This window comes from Spermophilus citellus (genome assembly GCF_964194105.1).
Source record: "Spermophilus citellus genome assembly, chromosome: 8".
Classification (NCBI taxonomy): domain Eukaryota; kingdom Metazoa; phylum Chordata; class Mammalia; order Rodentia; family Sciuridae; genus Spermophilus; species Spermophilus citellus.
The window spans coordinates 32,198,572-32,223,005 of record NC_138189.1 but is presented as its reverse complement, the minus strand read 5'-3'; the positions used below and the strand labels follow the sequence as shown (position 1 = coordinate 32,223,005).

Sequence of the window (24,434 nt, the reverse complement as noted above, 5' to 3'; positions counted from 1 at the left end):
AAATATGCCAAAATTAAAAAAAAAATTTTTTTTCCAATACTGGGGATTGACCTCAGGGGAGCTTTACCATGGAACTAACGTCCCTAGCCCTTTGTATTTTTTTCTTTTGAGGTGGGGTCTTGCCCAGGCTAGCCTCAAATTTGTAATCCTCCTGACTCAGTCTCCAGAATAGCTGAGAAGGAGCCACTGTACCAAGCTTGTATTGTACTTTTAAATGAATACACAAAGAATCTATTTGGAAAATTAAAGAATGCATAATAATACAGATCAGCACATTTTCTCAATGTGAGGTTGTTGTTTTATTCAAATAAACTAGGTATGGATACAACTGCTTTTAGTTTCTAATCTCTCCTTTGAGAATTTCTTTATGCTCTGTAAGCAAATATGCTTATAGCCTCTGTTCTTTATTCTCTTTTCCACAGAGGTAGAATATTAGCTGAATTGCTTTGTAACTTTTTTTTTTTTTTTTTTTTTTACTTAATAAGAGATCTTGAGAGTTCTCAATAGTAATAGATGGAACAAAAACCAAACTCACACTTTGGTTTTTCTTGTTTGTTTGTTTGTTTTAAGTGACAACATAGTTTTCACTATATATTAAACTAGTTTTATTTAACATTTATTTAACTAGTTCACTCTTGATGGACTTTTGGGTTGCTTCCAAGTTTTTGCTGTTACAAACAATATCATAATAAATTCTTGTATACATAATTTCATAAGCATAAATGTGTTTGTAGGATGAATTCCTCAAATTAGAATTGCTAGATTAGAGTATACATGTTAGCCAGGTGTGATACTACATGCCTGTAATTCCAGCAACTCAGGAGGCTGAGGCAGTAGGATCACAAGTTCAAGGAAAGCCTTGGCAACTTAGTGAGACCCTATCTCAAAATAAAAAATACAAAGGGCTGGGGATGTAGCTCAGTGGTAGAGCTCCCTGGGTTCAATCTTCAGTACCTTAAAAAAAAAAAAAAAGGTATACTTGTTAGCAGTTTGTAATAGATATGCTGGAGTGTCCTCCATAAAGGTTGTACCATTATATACTTTAGCTAAAAATGTCTGAGAGTATCATTTTCCCTATAGCCTTGCCAACACAATCTGTTATCAAATTTCAGATATTTGCCAATTTGAAAAATTATTATCATTATAGTTTCAATTTGCATATTTCTATAAAATTAAGGATCAGCTATACTGTTTTTAGTCAACTGTCCATATTTATTCCTGTTTTTCTGTTGATTTATTCATTATTTTATCATTGATTTTATAAACTTTTTATATATTACAGAAATCCATTCTGTCATGTGAACTGTGGATATTTCCCTCTATTAATCATTTGTCTTTTGATTTTGAAGGTGGCTTAAAATTATTTTTGTATGTATTCAATTCATCAATCTTTCATTATGGCTTTTGGATTTCAACCATAGTAGAAAGGTCTCGTTTCAAGGTTGTAACAGAATTCTCCCATGTTTTCTTGTAGTACTTTTGTGGTTTAATTTTACATATTTAAATATTTGATCTTTTCAGGACTCACCCTAGTATGAGATGTGGGGTGAAGATCCCACTCGTCTTTTCCAGCATGGAGATCCAGGTGTCCTGAGCCATTTGTCTAGTAGTTCCTGTTTCTACCAGCACGGCACACCTCCCTCAGTCCCTGTGGAATTCCCAGATGTACTTGGCTGCATGTCTGGACTTTTCTTAGTCTGTGGCTCTGACTGCTCAGGTCCGACTCATGTGTGGGTGGATATCTGTGTTTCATGATTCCACTTTTTCTTCTATTAGTTTGAAAATCTTTTAAAAAATCTTATTAGCATTTGCCTTAGAAGTTGCATTCTTTACTTACTAAAGTCCAGTATCATTACTTTTACCCTCCAGTTGGACAATTCAAGAACCCGAGACTCCTTTCAGTCCATTTACCTATTTTCTGACTTACGTGTCAGTCTTATTATGTGTTTTAATTCCCTTTATATATATTTATTACATATCCATTTATATTAAAACCCCATAATACATTTTTATGACTGTTTTATATAGTCAGTGTTTAAATTTAATATTTTTATTGCTCTCATCCTATCCTATATTTTTGACTTTTTATTTTGGATCATTTTCCCTCTGCTTACAGAGCATCCTTTACAAACTTGTGACAAATCCTTTCACTTTTTATTTGATGGAAGATGTCATTATTTTCACCTTCATTTAAAAATATATATTTTTAGTGAGAATAGAATTCTATGTTCATAGTTTTGGCTTGTTTCCCAGCATATTGTCAATAGTTATCCTACTGTTTTCTGTCTTTATTATTGGCATAAGAAGGGAGGTCTCAGGTTATTAGTTCTTTGAAGATAGCTCCGTTGTGCAAAATAAGCATTGTTGTTTATGTAGGAATTTTGACATTCGGTGTCCCTGAGAGCATAGTTGTTTTTTTTTTAAAATATCTATTTTTTTGGTTGTAGTTGGACACAAACCCTTAATTAATTAATTACTTAATTAATTAATTAATATGTGGTACTGAGGATCGAACCCAAGACCTCACACATCTTGGCGAGCGCTCTACCGCTGAGCCACAACCCCAGCCTGAGAGCATAGTAGTTTTGTTTGCTGCAATGCCTGCATGTCCCACCACCAGTGGCCTGGCCTTCTAGCACCTTCCCTAGTACCCATGAACCTACCATAAACCAGTAACTGAAACATTAGTGTGTAGCCCAATGGGGCATCGGGAACCCTGCTCCAGGACCCAGGAGGATGGGAAGATGTATGTTGGTGCCCTTGAGGAGCCCTGTAACTACGGCCTTGTATCAAAAATCATGATAAGCACTGCTTAACATCACTTAGGGGGTTCAGGATGAATGAGAAACTAACTTCACAGTTCATTAAGAAAATGCCATTTGGCTTCCAATAAGAAACTAGCATTTCCTTTGATAAAGTACCGAAGAAGACTCTTGCATCTGTGGAGAAATAGATTTTGTGACTTCATCAAGACCAGAGTTGCTACAGGGTTTCCTCAACCCTTGTTCAGTCCCTGCTCTTATTACACAGCTTGCCAAGCCACCTAGGCCAGAGCTCTCCTTGTAGATCTTCAGCCCTTGGGCTCCTTAGAAGCTTCTTCCCCCCTCACCTGTACCTCTTGCCCCCCCACTGAATATCTTCAGGCCTCAGAGGCCCATAAGACTGGTGTTCCATTGTACTTGGACACACAAAATAGGGAAGGGGTCGATAGGGCCTGAGGTCCTAAACATTATTTCTAACATTTTTTCAAAAAGGCATTCTGTGTTTCAAAGAGGAAATGAATTTTTCTGGAAGCAAGACAGAGATTTCTTGTATTCTAGAAGAAAACTACAATAGTCTAGTATACTAGTTTGACTCCTCCCCAAATCCTGTGGATTCCTTCTGTTGCTTTGTGTTGATACAACAACAAATATGTACTTGTGCTATTTATTTCTCCTACTATAAAGCTATGATTTCCCCAATCTTCAGAGATTCCTTTTATATTCATTTGGACAGACTAGGTGATGGATATGTAGATCCCCAAATACCATAGACCCATTAACAATATCAGCCTTCGATTATGGGTACATGTGAGGTTGGCAGGGTGGCTGCCTCCATGGACTCATTTGGAGACCCAAATTGACAGTGACCACCTTTTTCAACATGTGAGGTTCCAGGATTGTCATCCCAGTCAGCCAGAGGAGGAAAGAGCCCAGAGGATAATGTAGGTAGATTGTTAGGGGCAGGCCTCCACCCCATCATGACAGCACACATTATTTTGTCTCCATACATTGGCCATAGCTAAGTCAAATGGTCCCACCTCACCGAAATGTGGGAACTGTGGCCTCTCTATTCCTTGTATTTTTCTCTACCTTGTATTTTTCACAACTTTCGAATATACTTGGCAGTGACCCTTGTAAATGTGCCCCCCAAAGGGTATACTTGGGGGGATGGACCACTGCGCTTCTGTCACTCTTTTTGTTTTGATTTCAAGGGGTGGCCTGGGTAAACATGGTCACACTGGGGAGGGTGTTCATGAACTTCCTGGATGAAGCAAGTCCAGAGTGGGGGTCAGGTGGGCGCTCGGCATGAGGGAAGTGAACCTGGGTCGTAGCAGACCACCCACTCTGAGCACCACCGTTCCCGTGCGCAGTGGGAAAGGCCTCCTGTGGGCCCAGCAGAGCTGACCTGCCCTGGAAGCCTGACTCTCAGGTTTCTTATCTAGATCAACTGGCAGATATCTATGGTATTTCACTTTCTTAGAAGGAATGATTCTTCTAAAAATTTGTCCTGTGGGTGATCCTCTAGTATAATCACAACGTAATCGTAATTTTTGGAGAGCATTTTTGTGGATTTGGTGGCCATTCATGATATTTTAAAGAAAGGAGAAAAAGAAAAGAGAGTTTATTAGTTAAATGATGTTTAGGAAGCAAAATGGATTTATGTGGAGTTGGCTTAGTTGAGTAGTGAGCAGCTCAGAGGTCACCAGTTGTGTACTTCTGATTTTAGTGAGGGTTAAAAAAGGTGCCAGTCTGACATAACATATGGATCCACTCATTTTGAATAATCTAATTAATAATTAATGTTTGCAGTGCTAGGGATTGAACCTGGGCCACACACATACTTAGGCAAGGACCCTGCCCCTGAGCCACACTTCCAGCCCTTTGGATAATTTTAAGCAGCCTGTTCATCTTGTCTTACTGTCATTCCTGACTCCTGGGGAGATGATGTTTGGAGCATCATGCTCACCAAGTCCAACTTTCACCCCTAGAGAGGGTTCTTCACTGCTATTGTCTCTCCCAAGAATAATGTTTCTGAACAGTCCTGTATATTTTATTGTCAGTGAAACAAGTTGTAGATTCTAGAATGTAGTAGTCACAGATAGAAAGGAAACATTTTGTGGGGGAGTTATGTGTATCTGTGTACAGTAACTGTTCTAAGGGACAATGTATTGTGCACATAAAAATGTCTATAGGCTTTTCCTGGGAAAGAAGCAGGCCAGGATGCTGGTGAAGGTACTGAGTGTGCGCACATTTGCCTAAGGCACTGGGCCAAGGGCTGTGTTAGCCTTTCAAAATATAAACATGAGCTTGAGCTCCCTGACATTCACTGGTCTCTCAATGTCATGTCATGGGGAATTTCAGTAAGGCAGGATTTAAATTTCTGTGACATTATTTGGTAGATTTGGGGGCAAAGGGGTGAGGAAAAGGGACCACTGGTTTGATAATAAAAACTGTTTGTTGTATCATTATTTCTTAAAGGATCTTTTAAAAACCCTAAATGTCTAATGCACCCCGTTGCATTGAATATATTGCCTCTTCCTGGTCTTCACCCACAATGAGCTAAGCGAATTCTCAGAGAAACGTGGTTGACAAGCTTCCTGGTGACTCAAATGACTGAGGTATTGTTGAAACTGAGAGTTTCTAGAGCTCTCCTTTGGAGGTGCTGACACAGAAGATCTGGATTAAGGTTCAGGAACCTGATTTTCAAACACTGCTGCAGTGCATTGTTCCTCAACCTTTCAGGGAGGGGGCTGTAAGGATGAGAAGTGCCCTCTACCAAAGGGCCCAGGAGGCAGAGGGTCTAGGTGAACCTCCACCACAGCAATGGCTTGGAGCAGCCCTCTCTGATATTTGAGGAGTCTTTTTTTTTTTGGAACTGGGGATTGAAACTAGAGGTGCTTAAACAATGAGCCACAACCCCAGCCCTTTTAAAAAAATATCTTATTTAGAGACAGGGACTGGCTGAGTGGCTTAGGGCCTTGCTAAGTTGTTGAGGCTGGCTTTGAACTTGAGATCATCTTGCCTCAGCCTCCCGAATAGCTGTGATTACAGGCATGAATCCCCATCCCTGGATTTTTAATTTTTAATTTTTTTATTTGTTCTTTTTGGTTATACATGACAGTGGACTGTATCTTGACATATTATACATACGTGGAGTATCACTTCCCATTCTTGTGGTTGTCCATGATGTGGAGTTACGCTGGTCGTGTATTCATATATGAACATAGGAAAGTTGTATCTGATTCATTCTACAGTCTTTCCCATGCCTATCCCCCCGCCCTTCCTTTCATTCCCCTTTGTCTAACCCAGTGTTAGCAGATCAGAGTGAACATTGGTGTGTCTGGACTTTGGGGGAAACCAGCACATACTTCCCCTGTACGCAGCCTTGGGTGGGAGGTCATGCTCAGAGTTCTGCTGGTGAACCTGGAATCAGAACTGGGGAGGAGAGGGATCTACAATTTAATGGCATCTGCCCCTGTAGCCTGATGCAGCCTCGTCTGTCCCACAGGATGACCTTGTCTTTGAGTGAGAGCCTGCCTCCTGGTTTGTGCTCTAGTAGGCTCTGTCAGCTTTTTCCAAGGCTTCCAAAGGAGGACCCCTCCTCCTCCTCCTGGTAGTCCCTTTGTTTTCTTTGTTCCTGTTTCTCTTACAGTGTGACTGCTCACCTCTGTGGCTGGTCTTGGAGCCAGGCAGACCAGGTGGCCTCTTTCTATATTGATTTAGCGAATCTTAAATCTAGTGGATCTTGCAGATTATCTCTCAAGGGACTTGTTCCCAGAATTGTAATCTTATGGTACAGATCGTAATACATTGAACTGACTAGCTTTACATGGGTAAATAAGCACACGGGCTGCTTGAGAACTGTTAAAATGTAATATTTGGTGTATTACAGAGTAGAAGAAACAGACTTTAAGTCATTGAGAGGAGCAGACATTGAGGACTTCTAATAACTGTCAACTGAAAGGCTGATGGAATAAAGGGATGAAGGAAGAAGAGATTTCAGATCTTTTAGTGCTCTTTCTTTCTTTCTTTCTTTCTTTCTTTCTTTCTTTCTTTCCTGGGGATTGAACTCAGGGCACTCAACCACTGAGCCACATCCTCAGCCCTATTTTGTATTTTATTTATTTAGAAGTAGGGTCTCACTGAATTGCTTAGCACCTTGCTTTTGCTGAGGCTGCCTTTGAACTCATGATCCTCCTGTCTCAGCCTCACTAGCAGCTTGGATTACAGGTGTGCGCCGCCAAGCCCAGCTAAGCATCTTTTATTTTAAGACAACAGTAGTGGCAGAAAGACCGCAGTTAAGTCCTGGCCTGCCTCTTAGGATCCTTTTAACAAGACAGTCTCTCTGGGCCTTCATTTCCTTTACTGAAAATGAGTTCAACAGTGCCTACCTTACTTGGTGGCTTGGAGGATTAAAACCAGGAACATAGTTCTTGGCACATAGCCAGTGTCCAAAATATGAAATAATGAAAAAAACAAAAAAGGAACTGGCAGCAATTTTGATTTGGTGTGGTAGCCAGAAGTCAACGACGAGGTTGGTAGAACTGACAAACAGAATATATGAAAACTTCAGATGGAGACCGGACAGGGGAAGGGCGGGTGGCATCGCCTCTTGGCTGCTCTGGCTTGCAAGTGACCAAAGGCTGGCAGGGACAGGAGCAGGGAGAGCCAGGAGATCAGTCACCCAGCATCCAGGGAATTGGTTCTATTATGAGCTCCAACTGGATTAGATTTTGCATGGAACTTGTTGAGGGTACTTTGAGCTCTGTTGGTCATCTGAGTGGGATGAAGGGGCTGGTCTGTGCACTATCCTCTGAGACATCTGTGCCTGGGACATTGAAGATTACCATAACACCAGGCCCCTGTATTTCAAAATCTGACTTTAGTAAGTGCTAAAAGCACTTCAACGGGTTTTCGTGGGGTGGATTCAGATTCTGCCTGTGATGCTGCTGAAACCTCTAAACTCTCAGTGGCCCTGGCTGGGTAGGAAATTCCTGACACTCCTATGAGTTGTTTCCGGTGTTTTGACAGCAGTGTTTTGGCTGACTGGTCTGGTTTGTGCATCTATAAAGAATCAGGATAGAAAAACGAGAAAGAGGATAATGTTCCAGAAGGTGAGTGCATGGTTATGAGTGAAAGATTCACAGGCCTGTTTGCTAATGTGTCTAACTGTCACTGGCTATTGTTAGTGAGGTGCATCCCGTGCCCCGCCCCCCAGTAAATACTAAAAATTGCTCAAAACATATAGATTTAAAGGAACATTGACTGATCTTCTTAATTTGTAGTTTGTTGTGCATAGGAATCAGATCGTGATGCCAGGAGAATCAGGAATTGAGAAATCAGAAACAAACCCTTTCTCTGTTAAAGGGCCTGACTAAGCAAAAACAAGAAAAAATCCTATTTTTGCGCTACCAAGTCTTCCAATTTGGGTGGGGCCTTGGAAGATGGTGGGGGAGATAGTTCACGAAACTCTGGAGAACTTTGCTGAGTCAAGCTTTTGCCTGCCCTGGTGCTGGTCACCCATAGCAGCAAAGATAGAATCTCTATTTTACATTTAAACAACTACCCAGTTTTTTCTTCCTCGGCGACTCTCATTTTTTAGAAAATTGACATAAGATCTCCAACGCTTCAGGTTTTCTCACTTGACACTCTTGTACTTTGGGGCTTGGGGTAGAAAATAGAGCTAGCTCACGTGCATAGTTTGTGAAGCCACACATTATGCCCATGTAACTGGACTCCTTATTATAAAATTAACACCCATATTATGGGCTACATGTCTTATATTCTCTACTTTGCTGCCTGTGATTGTTTTAGAAGACACAGACTGATTTCATGTTAGATGCACTTGAAAAATATTTACTAAGTCCCCTGTTTCCACGTGCCAGATGCGTGAACAAAGCAGGCAAAAACCCTGTCTTCTCTCAGCTGCTGTTCTAGTGTGGTTAAGCAGCCTCTAAAGAAACAACCAGTCCTGAGAGAAAGATGGGATCGATGTAATAGTAATATGTTAAATAGTATGGATAAAATAAAGGCTGCATGTTCCCTGTGCACTATAAGGACCAGCCCAGTACTTGGCACATATAGCGGCTCAGTAGATGTTAAAATCCATAAACTTTAATAGAGTGTAAAGTAAAACTAAAGACCAAAAGTGCACAAGAGGAAGACTGATTTCTGATGAGACACGTCCACTATAAGAGAAGATCATGAACATCTGTATTCACAATCCATCTCTGACAGACTGAACTGAATTTCTCTGAGCCTTAGTTTCCTCATTTACCGAAAAAAGGGGGCGAGGGCAGGGAGAGAATGATAATACTTGGTTTGGGGTAGTAAATGAAGCAACACTATAAAAAGGGTAGATGTAACACACCACTGTGGGAGCGTTGAGGAATTCAAGATGGGTCTAATCTACACTCAGCATGCTTATAAATCTTGTTGGAAAGACAAGATCTGAACAGGGTGAAAGTTAAATAGGAACAATGAAGTTAAGCAAGACTTTAAATCTAGAGAGATAACGGGTCACTGGGCAGCCTATGGTGAATTGCCAAATTGAATTGCCCAGGCAAGAACACTTGCTCAATTCAGAGGTGGGAGAAAGCCTGTGGATGTCCCCTGGGGATGTGCCATCCCTCCCCCAGCTTTCTGTAGTGAAATTCAAGCCTCCTTCCTTCCTTCTTTCGTTTTTTTTTTCTTCATTGATTCATCCAATAAATGTTTAGTGAACTATTAGAACATATCAGGTGCTTGATGCAGCTGGGATTATAGAGGTAGAAAAGAGACAAGAACCTGTCTTCATGGAGTTGCTGTCTGGTGGGGACAACCAGATGGTTAACAAACTGACAAGTATTTAATGACAATCCCTAACAAGTGCTATAAGAGAAAGCTTATACCAATATGTGAACAGGAACAGAAAAGGGGGGGGCAACTCTCTTGTTTGGGGAGTGGGCTTGTCACTGAGATCTGAAGAATGGAGTTACCTCCGAGCACTTGGTAAAGTAAGAATTCTGCCGGCCCCAATTAAGCAGCATCTTTTGTTTCTGCAAATGAGTAGTTTAGGGGAGAGAAACAAAAGCTAAAACCCATTTTATCGTTGTTGTGCATTCTAGATATTAGTGACAAAAGCCTCTTTTAAATAACCTATTTCCACACTTGCTCAACTCCCCAATCTCATGCTCACACCCCACCCACAGCATTCCCCTCTCACTGCACTCTATAATTTAAAAAAGAATGTGGAAGTAAAAAGAAAAATGAAAGTTAAAAAAAAAAATTAAAAAGAAGTAGAAAATAAAGTGGAGGGGCCAGGGGATATGGCCCACTGGTAGAGCTTGTGCTTAGTGTATGTGAAGCCCCGAGTCCAATCTCACACATGTGTGCACACATGCACACACACACACACAGACACACAGAGGAGAAAAATAATGTGGGAGGATCATTCCAGATCACTAGCAGGTCTGTCTGGATAGTTCACAGTGGATCCTGAGGGATGTTTAAGGAAGGGGCTGAAAGTTTGATCACCAAAACTTTGTGTGTGTCATCTTCCCTGATGTAGGCCATGGCTTCTAAGAAATCCACTGTGCTGCAGCTACTGTCCCTCAGTGCTGTCAGGCAGGGCCGTCACTAGTCTAGATCGGTCTTCACAGCGGTGACACAGGCTGCCCTGACCGTCACTGCTGCATCCTTCCTCATTCTGTCTCTTGCCCTCTCTCCCTGCCTTTCTTTCTTTTCATATTGGGGAATTGAACCCAGGGGTGCTCTCACTGAGTTGCTTCAAACCTGCCATCCTCCTGCCTCAGCCTCCTGAGCCACTGGGATTTTAGGTGTGTGCTGCCATGCTCAGCATCTCATCCTATTTCTTGGAGCAGCATCAGAAAAACAGTTGAGGTAATCATTGTTTTTCAGCTCGCACGCCCATCATCGACTGGAAAGATAGCATGTGGTGGCCACAAGCATGGCCTGCAGAATTAGACTGGACTGCAGTCCTGACTCTGCTACCTAAGATGTGGTGTGACTGGAGAGATTACTTCTCCATTAGTGTAATCCAGAGACATCCTTCTCTGAAACCTGCTGAGCCAGATGTATTCTGGAATCTGGAGTATTTTAGATTAAAAAAAATAATAATATGTTGCACATACCCTAGATTGCTTCATACCAGCTGAGTATCCCTTATCTGAAATGCTTGGGACTAGAAAAGTTTCAGATTTTGTAATATTTGTATGTGCAAACTGTTAGATCTTGTGGATGGGACCCAGTTCTAAACCTGAAACTCATTCATGGGTTAGCTACGTGCACCTTGTGCACATAGCCTGAGGCACATTTTTAGTGCTCCTGTGTTTTGATTTTGACCTGTCCTCTGAGGACAGATATGGAATTTTCTACTTATGGCATCGCCATGGCTGTCACTTTCAGATTTTGGAGATTTAGGACTTCAGATTTTTGGATTAGGGAAGCTCTGTCTCAACCACTATTCTGGGGCAACACCCCATGGTCGGGCATGTCATTCATTCTTTGGATTCTCAGACCTCGTAAAAGAAATGAAGTTGTGGAGTCTTATTGGAAAAAAGCCAGAAATGTGCATGGTGGCACATGCTGATAATTCCAGCAGGCTGAAGCAGGAGGATTGCAAGTTCAAGGCCAGCTTCAACAACTTAGCAAGACCCCCTTGTCTCAAAATAAAAAAATAACAGGGGTTGGGGAGGTAATTCAATGGTAAAAATGCCCCTGGGTTCAATCCGGAAGGAAGGAAGGAAGGTTGGTTGGTTGGTTGGTTTATGGTACATCTTGTGACCTAAAGCAAGATAATGTATTTATAGGGCTGATAACAGAAGCCATCATGCAGGTATAAGCTTTATAAAGTAAACTTCTTTGTTATAAAGCTTCTGCAGGCTTTATAATGAATCTGTAGTGTCATTTTCTACTCTTCTCTCCTGACAGATAGGCCTTGGCTGTGTGCCAGGCACCCTGCTAGGTGCAGCAAGAATACAGACAGGGACCAGACGGGCCTCCTGTGTGGCATTACACCCAGGGCACTCACGTCCAGTCTGCCAGTGTTCTGTCTTTTTTTTTTTTTTCCTTAAGTATGCTTTGCATAGCCCATTTTTCCTAGGTATTTTCTAGGCTGGGCTATTTGTTAAAATCAAAAGCCCCTCCCCATGTGGCTGGTATGTTGTTAAAATATACTGTAAAGAAAGAGGACAGGAAGTAAGGACACATGACTCAAATGACTGGAAATGGTTCTCAGATAGGAAGTGAGTGTGGGGACAGTAACAAGAGGAAGTGCGTTCAGTTGCAGGAGGACTCTGAGCTCCATCGAGGACATTGATTCCATGGGCGCATTTCTGCTGAGCTCATTGTGCCAGGCACCAGGCTGGGTCCCGGGGTTACAGAAATGAATGAGGTACCGTGCACTTTAAGTGATGCTGTTCCTGGTTGCTGAGTGAGCCTGGATATAGCAGTACCCTCTCTGTACCTGTGTCCGCAGCTTTACAACAGATGGGCCAGAGTATGTGTCTAAGGAAGGCCCATTTCACCAGCCTCCCAGTCTGTGGTCTTGAAGCATTACTTACAGAGGTTGTTGGCCAACTGCTCTCCGCAGGTCTGGGATTCAAGTAAGGAAGTGTGCTTTTATTGCAGTAAGGCCTTGAGGTAGACCTCAGGAAGGACTTGTCAATGTTGATAGCTGTTGGAACTGGAATTGTTAAGGGCTCATTATCTCCTCAAGCAGGATGACAGACCTGCTTTAGGAGCGGTGAGCACCTTAGAGAAAAGGCCTTCTCTTGGAGCTCACATTTCAGTGGGGCAGATAGGTACTAAAAAGGGATAAAAATGAACGCACAGCCAGGCGTGGTGGTGCACGCCTTTAATCCCAGGTACTCAGGAAGCTGAGGCAGGAAGAGTACAATTTCAAGGCCAGCCTGAGCAACTTAGTAAGACCTTGTCTAAAGATAAAAAGAGGTGGGGATGTGGCTCAGTGGTGGAGTGCCCTGGGTTCAATTCTAGTACCCCCCCCCAAAAAAAAAGGAAGAAGAAGAAAAAAGAAACTTAGGGAAGAGAAGAAAGAATGATGATAATACAGGGTTCATGACTGGTGGGTATTTAAAAAGAGCATTCAGGGAAGACTTACTGGAGGTGGTGGCATTTTAGCAGAGGTCTGAATCCATTTGGGAGAGGACTGGGGGGCAGTAGAGGTGACAGGCAGGGAAGTGGGAATGACCTGACATGTTGAAGAAAGTGCCAGAGGCCAGCGGTTGGTCAGAACAGGGGGCTTTTGGAGAGAAGCAGGGAATGGGGCTAAAAGGAAGTCCCAGTGAGGGAAGCCTGGAGAAGGACTTGGGATTTTATTCCAAGTCCATGCTAGACTTTGGGTCCAGCGGCTGCTTATCAAGAGTGAGTCTCACCTCTAGCCCAATGCTGCGTGACCTGGACATCTCAATATCCTGTGGTGTATCTTTATCTTTTGAAAAGTCTTAGGGACTTATATTTTCCTTTTAAAAAAGATCTTTCAAGGCCTGGTGCGGTGGTGCACGCCTGTAATCCCAGTGGCTCGGGAGGCTGAGACAGGAGGATCACAGAGTTCAAAGCCAGCCTCAGCAATGGCAAGGCCCTAAGCAACTCAGTGAGACCCTGTCTCTAAATAAAATACAAAGTAGGGCTGGGGATGTGGCTCAGTAGCCGAGTACTCCTGAGTTCAATCCCTGGTACCCTGTTCCTCCCCAATAAAAGATCTTTCAAGTAATTGGATTATTTCCCTTCCCCACTAGGTTTGAACCCAGGGGTGCTCTACTACTGAGCCCCTTTTATTTTTAACTTGGAGATAAGTGGTCTTGAACTTGTGACCCTCCTGCCTCAGCCTCCCGAGTAGTTGGGATTACTGGTGTGCACCACTGCACCTGGCTCCTGCATCTGTATCTTTTTTTTAAGATATGCTATTTCACTACCCCCTTCCTTTGTCTTACTGACTTCCATCGTCCCTCCGCCCATCCTTTTTTAATTTTAAACAAATTCTAAATATTTTTACCCAACTCTTGGATTCCAACATCAATAAACAACAGTGGTGGGCACTGTTCATTGGTTTCTGTTGTTTTCTTTCTTTGGACAACAGCACCTTGGGAATATTGAGCAATACTCGCAGATGGTAGAATTGGAACTTGCAGTTCCGCTTTCTTGGCCTTGACCTTGGGTTAGATCTATGCTGGCTCCTGATAGGCTGATTCCACATTGCAAAAGTGAAAGTACTACTAAAGCACATTCAAATGAAGCAGCAATTTACGTGGAGATTAAATCGGATTTTGAATTTGTCAGCCTCAAACCATATTATCTGGTGGTGACCCTATTTTCTTAGTGACTCAAAACTGTGACCCAGACCCATGCCTCTTGAATCGAAGCGGGTCGGCACCGTCAGTTCCGTTGGTGAATATTTGTGAGCAGGTTGGGCTGGCTATCTACAAAGCTTAAAAACTGCCCACTTCTGTGCTCAGGAAATATATGTCAAGACCACAAGAGGGCAGTTTGTCTGGTGAAACCAGGCATAGAAAAATGCTGCTCTGTGGACACAGGATCCCACAGACGAAGACTTTGGAAATTCCAAAATATTTCTTGCATAAGGAAGCTCTGTTTGCGTCCCCTGCCAGTTTCATCCAAAGAGAGGATGCCTTTGGAGGTTGGGAGTTTTAAGGCAAGTTCTTTCATGCAAATATCCTCCTTTTCTCTATGGAATATAAATATCCATTTCCCTGTGGGTTCCCTTTTCCTTTCTCTTTCCCTCCCTTCTCTCCTTATTGAGGTATAATCTACATATAATAAATTTCACATGTTTTTAAGGGATGACTTTAATAACTCTGTACTGTTTGGAACCACCCCACCCTCCAGTGAAGATGCAGAAATTTCCATCTCTCTAGAAACTCCTGTCATGTTTCTCTGCTGTCAGTGTCCCCTCAGATCCCCTTGAATCTCTAATGAAGTGTTCATACACAAATATTGTGGCACTCTCTAGGAGGCTGTGTGGGAGCTCTCGAGAGATCCAAGGAAACTAAAACCCAGCTCCATCCCCAGGGAACTGTGTAGGATTTTATCCTCTGTGGCTGTGTTCCTTGTGGTAATCTGGCTCTTATTCACCGAGAGGAAGACTATCATTAATTACCCCGTCATTAATTTCTCATTTGTTCTTTAATTCACCTCGGCTTTAATTAACATTTATTGCATTTAAGTACTTAGACGAATTCACTAGGAGGGAAGTGCTCTTATTACCTATATTTATAGTCTGAAGAAACTGAGGTACAGTCACATGTGGCTTTGGTAGGCGAACAAAAGGAGTGAGGTTCATTTCCTGATGTAAAACATGGAATTAAATTTCGTAAGAAATTCCATCTTTTCATTGATCAAAGTAGTTCTCTTTCTGTACACAATACCCAGGGGCAGTGTCACCCATGGCCATGGCCGAATGCCACGACCATTCCAGTCTGCATCCCTGACCTTGACCACCCAGCATCCCTGTATCTGTTTCCCTGGTTCCCACCTTCGTCTTCCCCTGACAGGTCGCCCTGCCTTTGGCCCTCCTCCGCATTGTGGTCACAGTGCTCTTTCCAGTGTGTACTTCTGGTCATGTCGCCTTCCTAATTAAAATTCTCCACTGGTTTCCTGTGCGATAAAATGTGAGCTCCTGGTTCCTGGCCTTGGTCAGCTGCAGGCCCTGCTGCTCCCCACTGCCCACCCTCAGTCTTAGCTGTGCCCAACCAGTTGTCATCTTTTCAAGGTGCTATGCTGAGTCCCTGCACCCAGGAACCGACTGTTCCTTCTCTCTGGAAAAATGTCCTCTTCCTTCATTCCTGTCTGCTGGGCAGACTTACTCATCCTTCAGGACTTGGCTCATATCTTCCTTGAGTAGCCCAAACAGCAGGGATCATCTTCCCAGTTTCCATTGCTTCTTGCAAATTATAGCCGGTGCCACAATGTTCTATAAGGATCTCATTCCAGCTGTGCACCCTCCCGGAGGGCAGAGACTTGGTCTTTTCAACTGTGTATTTCTAGCCCAACTCAGTACCTGGACTCACTCTCCAGACCTTAAATATCATAAAAGCAGGGCTGGGATTGTGGCTCAGTGGTAGAGTGCTCGCCTACCATGCTTGAGGTACTGGGTTCTATCCTTAGCACCACATAAACTGTAAAATAAAGATATGGGGTCCAACTAAAACTAAAAAATAAATATTTAAAAAACTATATTATAAAAGCAAAAAACACACCCATTATCTTCATCATGGTTATTCCCAGCCTGGCTTAGGGCCTGCCCTATAGTAGGTGTTCAGTTCATATTTGTTGAAAACACTAATAGTGGCTATTTCTAAATGTCCAACTATGATGGTTTTGCCCAGGGATTGCAAACTGAAGGACCACCAGCATAATCAAGACATGGCCATGTTTTGTACAACCTTACAATATTATAAGGTTTCTGAATTTGATACTTGTAGACAGATATTATGCCTTTACATTTACCACTGTTCGTCCCCTTCTTTTTTTGAAGTATTGGGGATTGAATCCCGGGGCTCTCTGCCATTTAGCTACATCAAACCCAGCAACCCTCCGTCTTTCAAAAAAAATTTTTTTTTGAGACAAGGCCTTGCTAAGTTGCTGAGGCTGTCCTCAAACTTGCCATCCTTCTGCTTCAGCTTCCCAGTCTCTCTGGGATTACAGGTGTGCACCGCTGTGCCAGCTTCTACTTCACTCATCTGTTACTGCCAGCCTGTTCCTGGGACTAAGGTTGGGGGCTGTGCAGGGTGAGGCATCATACTGGTTTTCTGGAGCTGCCATAACAAACTACCACAGACTGGGTGGCTTTAACAACATAAGTTTATTTTCTCACAGTCCAAGATCAAGGTGTCAGCAGGTTTGGTTTCTCTGGAGGCCTCTCTCCTTGTCTGTCAGATGGCTGTCTCTCCTTTTTTGTTTTTTTGGCACCAGGGATTAAACCCAGAGGCTCTTTACCACTGAGCCACATACCTAGCTCTTTTTTATATTTTATTTAGAGACAGAGTCTTGCTAACTTGCTTAGGGCCTTGCTAAATTGCCAAGGCTGGCTTTGAACTTGCAATCCTCCTGCCACAGCCTCCTGATCCGCTAGTATTACAGGCGTGCACCACCATGCCTGGCAACCTCAACTTCTTTTCTAATAAGCACACCAGCATATTACAATAGGGTCTACCCAGTAATCTCACTTAAATGTAATCACCTCATTAAAGACTCTGTTTCCTTAGTGCAGCATACTCCTGTAATTCCAGTGACTCAGGAGGCTGAGGCAATAGGTATTGCAAGTTAAGGCCAGCCTCAGCAACTTAGACCCTGCCTCAAAATAAAAAATAGAGTGCTGGGAATACATGTAACTCAGTGATAGAGCACCCTTGGGTTCAGTTTTCAGTATCAAAACCAAAACAAAACCCTGTCTCCAATTAGTCACATTGTGAGATACTGAGGTTTAGGACTAGCCTATGAATTTGGGGCAGGGGCACTAATCATTCCATACAGGTAGGGTCATGACTCTCAAGTTCCATGGTTTTCTCCTTCGGGTCCGATTCCTGTTTTATAACATGTCAATAAAGGGGAGCCCATCTGAGAGAGCAGTTTTGCTCTCTGAGGCCAAATCTGGATGGCTATACTATGCACCTGCTCAAACCTCTGGTCACTTTGATCTTGGGACCATATTCATGGTTCTTAAGAAACTGACATTCAGTCAACATGCCAGGTAGACCTTCGGTGCCTTTCAGTCAAAAAATTGACATGTGGGCTGAAAACTTTCTCTGCCAAGAGTTCAGTGGACAGGAGAGGTAAAAACCATGTAATGACATGGCACCGCCTCCATTTGCTGCAAGCAAACAGTCAGGTCCTTTATTACCCTTGAAATGGGCACCCGTGACCCAGGCTGGGCTCAGAGAAGCAAGTCAGATGCCAAGTTTCTGTGGGTCAAAGTTCCTTCGAGCACTTATGTTAATCAAAAGCTCAGCCTTAGTTAATTTGGCCATTGCTTTCAGGAGAACTTTGGAACAAATGATTACCGAGTGGTATTGCAGGAGTTAGCCTCACTGAGTATTTTCTTACCCAGGAGGTGGGTTGCGGTCTTTCTTGGTGGGGGCGGGATTGGGATTCGTCACTTTTATTCTTGGTTGAGTGGTGGTCCAATAAATCTGCTGTTCAGAACCTAGTTAGTCAGACTTGTTCACTTAAGGGAATATTATTTGTGTATGGGAAGAAAGGCCAGCTCTAAAGTGCTCCCAGCGGTGAAGGAAAATTTAAAATACTAACAACTCACCTGGCGTGGTGGAGTACACCTGAAATCCTAGCGACTCGGGAGGCTGAGGCAGGGGATCACAAGTCAGCCTCAGCAATTTTGCAAGGCCCTAAGCAACTTATTTTGAGGCCCTGTCTCAAAATAAAAAGGGCCGGGGATGTGGTTCAGTGATTACATGTCCTTGGGTTCAATCCCAGGTACAAAACAAAACAAAAATCAGAAACCAAAAAACAAAACCCCATGAACAATGCTTAACATAATTTTGTGTGTTTGGCAATTCACCCTAAAAGATCACAATTTCATAGACTTCTGCAGAAAATGTTTTAAATGAGTATAATAGTCACAGCTGGCCTTCACAGAGCCTCTTCTCTGTGCCAGGCTCAAGGCCTTTGTATTGATTGTCACAGTGCCTCAATAGGTGGGGAATATTAGGCCCAAGTTAGGTGAGAAAAACAAGGCTCAGGGAGGCCCAGTCAGATGGCAAGCAGGGGGGCTGACTTTTGGTAACTGATCAAAACTGTGAGCTTCCCTCCCTTTCTTATTCTCTTGTCCCAGTAAGATTCCTCCCGCCCTCCCTTCCCCCCTCCCTTTCTCCCTACTCTCCTCCCCGTCCCCTCCCCTTGAATGTCTTTTAGTTAATATGAATCTGAGTATCTGCAAAACTGGTAAAAGGCTGTGCCATCTTTTGTCCACGTGTATTTGGGCTAGTGGAATTTTCAGTAGTGTCCAGTTATATCTAGCTTTCTTCGTAATTCCACACACACACACACACACACACACACACACACACACACACGGATGGGTAATGCTGGCAAAACACTGGATTTCTTCTTCTTACTCCCCCGTCACCCTCCTCCATTCAGACCCCTCATTTCCATCTTTGGCTAAGTGGTGTAATCTTTTCCATTTCACAGGCCAGGTAACAGCGGAATTAGAAGGACACCTGGCACCAGGTCACCCAGCAGAGCTCAGCAATCCCTTGGCTTTCCGAGGACGTTTGGTAGGTCACGTGGTTTCACCTTCACCTTGGCTCACATAACCATAATCCAGGGTTGGAGAACACTAGGTGGACACTGAACATCACATAGTAACATCAAATCCTAAACCCCTCCCACCTTTTACAACCTCATAGTATTTTTGTGTTTCCTTAATTTACGAGGCCAGAGTGCCCTGTGTGTTTGTAGGCACTAATGTACCCAGGGACTCCCACAGTCAAAAAGAATGCAAGTGTTCTGTTGGCAATGCTTTTGCTTAAACTCGTCTAATACCAGTTCTCATGGAAATGTCTGATGGCGAGTTCTTCTGCCATGTTGCTGTTTATATAAACTCTAGAACACTCTCTTCCTTATAGACCCCCACTGCCACCATAATTTAGCATACCTGAAATTGGGGTGTATTTTATAGACACGTGGATTCAGTGAAATACAGCATTTCCCTGATAATCCCCAAATGACCAGCATTGAACATTCCTTACTTTTTATTTTGCTTTCTTTTCTGTTTTGAAGGGGGAGGGTTGAATTTTTAAGAGTAGTGAGTGAATAATATAATAAATAGCAGATTAATAGGAACTGCATGCTTACTAAAGAAAAGAGTCAGGTTTCCAATTCAGAAAGAAAAGCTAACTTTATTCTTTTGGTGGCTTCATACGATGGTTTTGAGATGAGCAGTCCTTCCCCAGACCCCATGAGCACTAGGTCCCGGCTCTGAGAATAGTCCACCGAGGACGGCAGAGCAGCCCCCAAGCCTAGGGCTCGCAGAATCAGACATTCTTATCCAAATCCAAGTTCCTCTCCAGCAGGCAGGTTAGTTTTCTGGACTCAAACAGATGTGTGAGAAAAACTGGGCTCCATAGGGTATAAAAGCAAGGGGGTTTTAGACTAATACCAAACTGGGTGATTTCTCCCTTTAAGATTATTTCAGGGGCTAGGGATGTGGCTCAGCAGTAGAGCGCTCGCCTAGCACATGCGAGGCACTGGGTTCGATCCTCAGCACCACATAAAAATAAATAAATAAAATAAAGGTATTGTGTCCAACTACAACTAAAACAATATTAAAAAAAAAAAAGATTATTTCATTCACGTAGGCAAAAGTTTCATGAATCCGACAGTTCTTTGGTCTCTTGCTCTTTGATGACTCCCTTTTTGCCAAACAAGAAAACTCATTTTCAAAACTGAAAAGGCAGAAAGGTGGACACGAGCCATAACTCCACCAATAGCATGACAGACAAGCGGATGTCTGTCTACAAAGGACGTCTGTCTTCCTACGAGGAAGAGATCTGTTCCCACCCTGCATGAGGAAAAAGAAAATTGTGGGTATCAACAAAATGTCTGTGTCCCTTGGCAGAACAGCAGGTCCGTGGTGGCTTTATACCTTGCAGAAGGATATGAAGTGCTGCGGACATTAAGGAGCATGCACCCAGGGTTATGAGGCTGAGGTCTGTAGCTAATGTCAGCATCAAACTTTTGGTAGATTTCATGGTGACACTCAGATGTCAGCACTGAAGTTCCCAAGAACAAGGTCTGGAAGCCAGTCATGAGCCATGCATCCGAGCTACGCTCCCAGATGTGTCCTCAGCTGGGCACCAAGGGCAGAGAAAAATACACTTTCCATGCCCCACAGCTGTACTCACTGGTTGGTGTCTGCTGGATGCAGAGAAATAACAGAAACAGAACAGCTGCATTGATTTCATCAAGAATAACAAAAATTCTGTGTCTGCAAAATAAACGAGGTCCTTTTGAAACTAAGATCAAGGTCAGCAAAATACAAAGGGACACCTTAAGCAAAGAATGAAGTGGTTATTAGGATGCCAGGCTAGAGTGAAAGTCACTAAACACAAACAGGGCCTTTAGATCTAAGATACCAATACCTACTGATTTTTGTTCACCTCTATCTGTGTAATCAGTCATCACGGGATTCTTAGAGTCACAAAATATCGGAATTAGAACCATAGAAACTGATGATGCTCATTAAAATGAACCTTCATTGAGTACTTACTATGTGCCAAGAATAAGAGAATTAGTTTACTTGTATGATCTCTTACTTGGTTACTCTGTTTTTATATCATCTACAATAATTCCATAGAGAAGGTGTTAGCTTTCCTATTTGGCAAATAAGGAAATAGTTTTAAATATAACTTGTACAAGGCTCAGTGAGTACCTGATGGAACTGGCACACATAATGTCTTAACTTATTTTCTGTTGCTATAACTGAATACCTGGCACTGGGTAACTTACAAAGGAAAGAAGTTCATGTCTCACAGTTTTAGAGACTGGGAAGTCCAAGAGCATGGTGCCAGCATTTTGGCATCTGGTGAGGGCCTTTTTGCTGCATTATAACCCCTAGCAGGGCATTACATAGAGAGTGCCAGTGTACTAGCTTGGGTCTCTCCTCTTCTTATAGAGTAACTGATGCTATCATGGAGGCCCCACCCTCTGACATCATATAATTCTAATTACCTCCCAGAGGTCTGCCTACAAGTACCACTAATATTTGACTTTGGAGATTAAATTTTTAATACATGAATTCCAGGAACATATCAAAACCATAGGATATGCCCAGGTCAGTCTAAGGCCAGAGTCAATCTCCCTCCCCCCATCCCTAACACCAGTACTGGGAATGAACCCAGGGGACTGAATTAGTGAACTATATCCCCAACTCTTTTCATTTTGAAACCGGACCTCACTAAGTTGCCAAGGCTGGTCTGGAACCTGTGATCCTCCTGCCTTGGCCTCCCTAGCTGCTGGGATCACAGGCATGCACTGCTGTAGCTGGCCCAGAGTTTGTTTTTAAACTGCTAGTCCTTACGAGGGCTGAGAGAACCTTGGAAAAGAAGCTTTCTGGACATTCTGGCCAGAGTTCTCAGGAGTTCTCCAAATCGGTTCAGTGGAAATGACAAAAGGTCATATTGAAAATGGTAAAACTTACACTCTGAAATAGAAGCCATGTATAATTTAATTGCAAATTATAAAGCATGTTGGGGGGTTCTCCGATAGCCTCCAGTTCTCCCGGCATTAGGGAATTGACCAGAACACTTAGCCAGGGTGGTTGAGGGTACAGTCTGATCAGATCTGGACCCTTACTGCCCTCTGCCCCTGGAACTGGGGCTTCTTGTGCTTCAGGTTTCAATCATTTTGAGAATTTTTAAAAAACACCAATACACAAGCACCAGTCCTTCAGTTCAGATTTAATTGGGTCGGGGGAACCCAGACATCAGTATTTTTGAAAACTCTGCAATTGTGGACAACTACTGGCTTACACTTTTGCTTATTATTAGCCTGGCAAATAGCTATGTATCGCTCTTTCCTGCCTAAGAGCATCATTTGTATTCTCAAGCAGCTGTTTCTGGTTTGGTTTTTCCTATGGTCTGTGTGGATGTATTGGGCTTTGAAAACCTTTTGACTCCTAGGAAGGAGTTATTTACTTAGCTCAGTGGAGGCCTGTCTGAAATAGATCACCTATTTACACTTCCCCAATTACATGTCTCATGAACCACAACGAAAGTTCCTCCTCATGACATTGCTCAGAATGTACCATTTAATTACTTTATACCTAAAATCTACAGATTGCAAGGGATGATATGCTCCTGATACATCCTAAAAACCCAGGGACTGTTTTTTTTGGGGGGGGAGTGGTAATGGGGATTGAACCCAGGGGTGCTTAACCACTAAGCAACATTCCCAGTGATTTTATATTTTTTATTTAGAGACAGGGTCTCACTTAGTTGCTGAGGCTGGCTTTAAATTTGCCATCCTCCTGCCTCAGCCTCCTGAGGATTATCGGCATGTGCCACTGCATCCAGGGAAGCAACTATCTTTGTCTTCTGATAAGCACTGGTGTCTCTATATGATGTTCAATTAAAATAGACACCAATAAGAAGAGGGCAAGAGGTTGACGTAGACCAGCACCTTGATTTGAAAAATGAGGGAGCCGAGGCTGAGAATCAACGGAAGCCAAGCCTGAGATTCAGCTCTCTTCATGCGAAGTCTTTGCTCCTCCCTGTACTGCTGCACTTAAAATTTCTTTTGTGTCCCCTCTTCGTCATTCACACTGTGCCTTCCTAGTCCAAGTCAGAATTTTATTCCCAAATTATTGCAGTGTTCACGGAAAAGAAAAACAAAACTGGAAGAAGGTACCTAGCAGCTGGGTTTGAATGGTAGATGTCTGGATTTAATTTTTTTTTATTTTAAATATCTGCTTTTATGTGACTTAGACTTTTTCTTTAGTAAACAAATATTACTTTCCTCAAAGAAAAAATTCAAACCTCTGCTGGATCTGAATGTATATGCCCATTTTACAGTCCGTTCTGTGACTAGCCACCAGATCTCCTTCCTTAAATATGTTTTTCTGCAGTCATCCTGCTTAACCTTTTGTGGGCCTGGGGCTCATGAGAAAAGTCCAAACTCCTGAAATTCCAGAGTCTCGTTGTAGTCCCTCGCTGCTGCCTGTCCCCTTACTCCCACCACACGCCATGCTCTCCTGGATTCTTGGCCCAGCCAGCCTCCTTCCATCCTAGGATGAGGGAGCCCCACTACTCAGTTCCCTTGCTCATCCCGTCTCTCCCTGGAGTGCCCTGTACTCTTGTCTTTTCCTCTTTACCTGTCCAAATGTTTCCTTTTGAAGCTCAGTTCAAGTACTTCCTCTGCCAGCACACCTTTGTCATCTTTATCAGGGATGGCAAATAAGGTTTCATTTTATATATGTAGGCAAGACAGTTGAAATTGGCGCCTGAGGAATCGTGAGGTCCTGTCCATAAGCATTCCACAATCAGTAATGACTTCTCCCATAGTAACAAGAAGGAGAAGTGACACAAGGCATGTCACCTATTTTCCAGCCAGATCTGTAACTATTCTTTTAAACCTAAGATGTCCAATATGGTATTCAGTAGCTACCTGTGGCTCTTTAAATATAGATTAATGTTAGCCAGGTGCAATAGTGGCCCATACCTGTAGTCCCAGCAAGTTGGGTGGGCCAGGAGGATCACATATTTGAGGCCAGCCTGGGCAACTTAGCAAGTCTCAAAATTTTAAAAAAAAAAATTACAAGGCTGAGGTTATAGCTCAGTGGTAGAGCACTTACCTAGTGAACACAAGGCCCTGGGTTCAATCCCTATTGCCACCAAAATAAATAAACAGATAGATATATAGATAAAATAAAAAATAAGAGTAAAGTTAAAGGGGCTGGGGATGTGGCTCAAGCGGTAGCACGCTCGCCTGGCATTCGTGCGGCCCGGGTTCGATCCTCAGCACCACATACCAACAAAGATGTTGTGTCCGCCGAGAACTAAAAAATAAATATTAAAAATTCTCTCTCTCTCTCTCTCTCTTTAAAAAAAAAAGATTAAAATTAAAAACATTCTCAATGTTCAGTTTCTTTTTTTTTTATTGTTGGTTGTTCAAAACATT

General features: G+C 42.9%; 1 protein-coding gene across 1 annotated transcript in view; it reads left to right on the top strand.

The window, feature by feature from the left end:
* The window catches only part of RBM47 (RNA binding motif protein 47), a 164,613-nt gene that overhangs the window by 51,194 nt on the left and 88,985 nt on the right, over nucleotides 1–24,434 (top strand). Inside the window, exon 5 of the mRNA XM_081304676.1 lies at nucleotides 18,948–19,033. The gene's annotated coding sequence lies outside the window, so the exon portion shown is untranslated. The remainder of the gene's footprint in view (nucleotides 1–18,947; nucleotides 19,034–24,434) is intronic.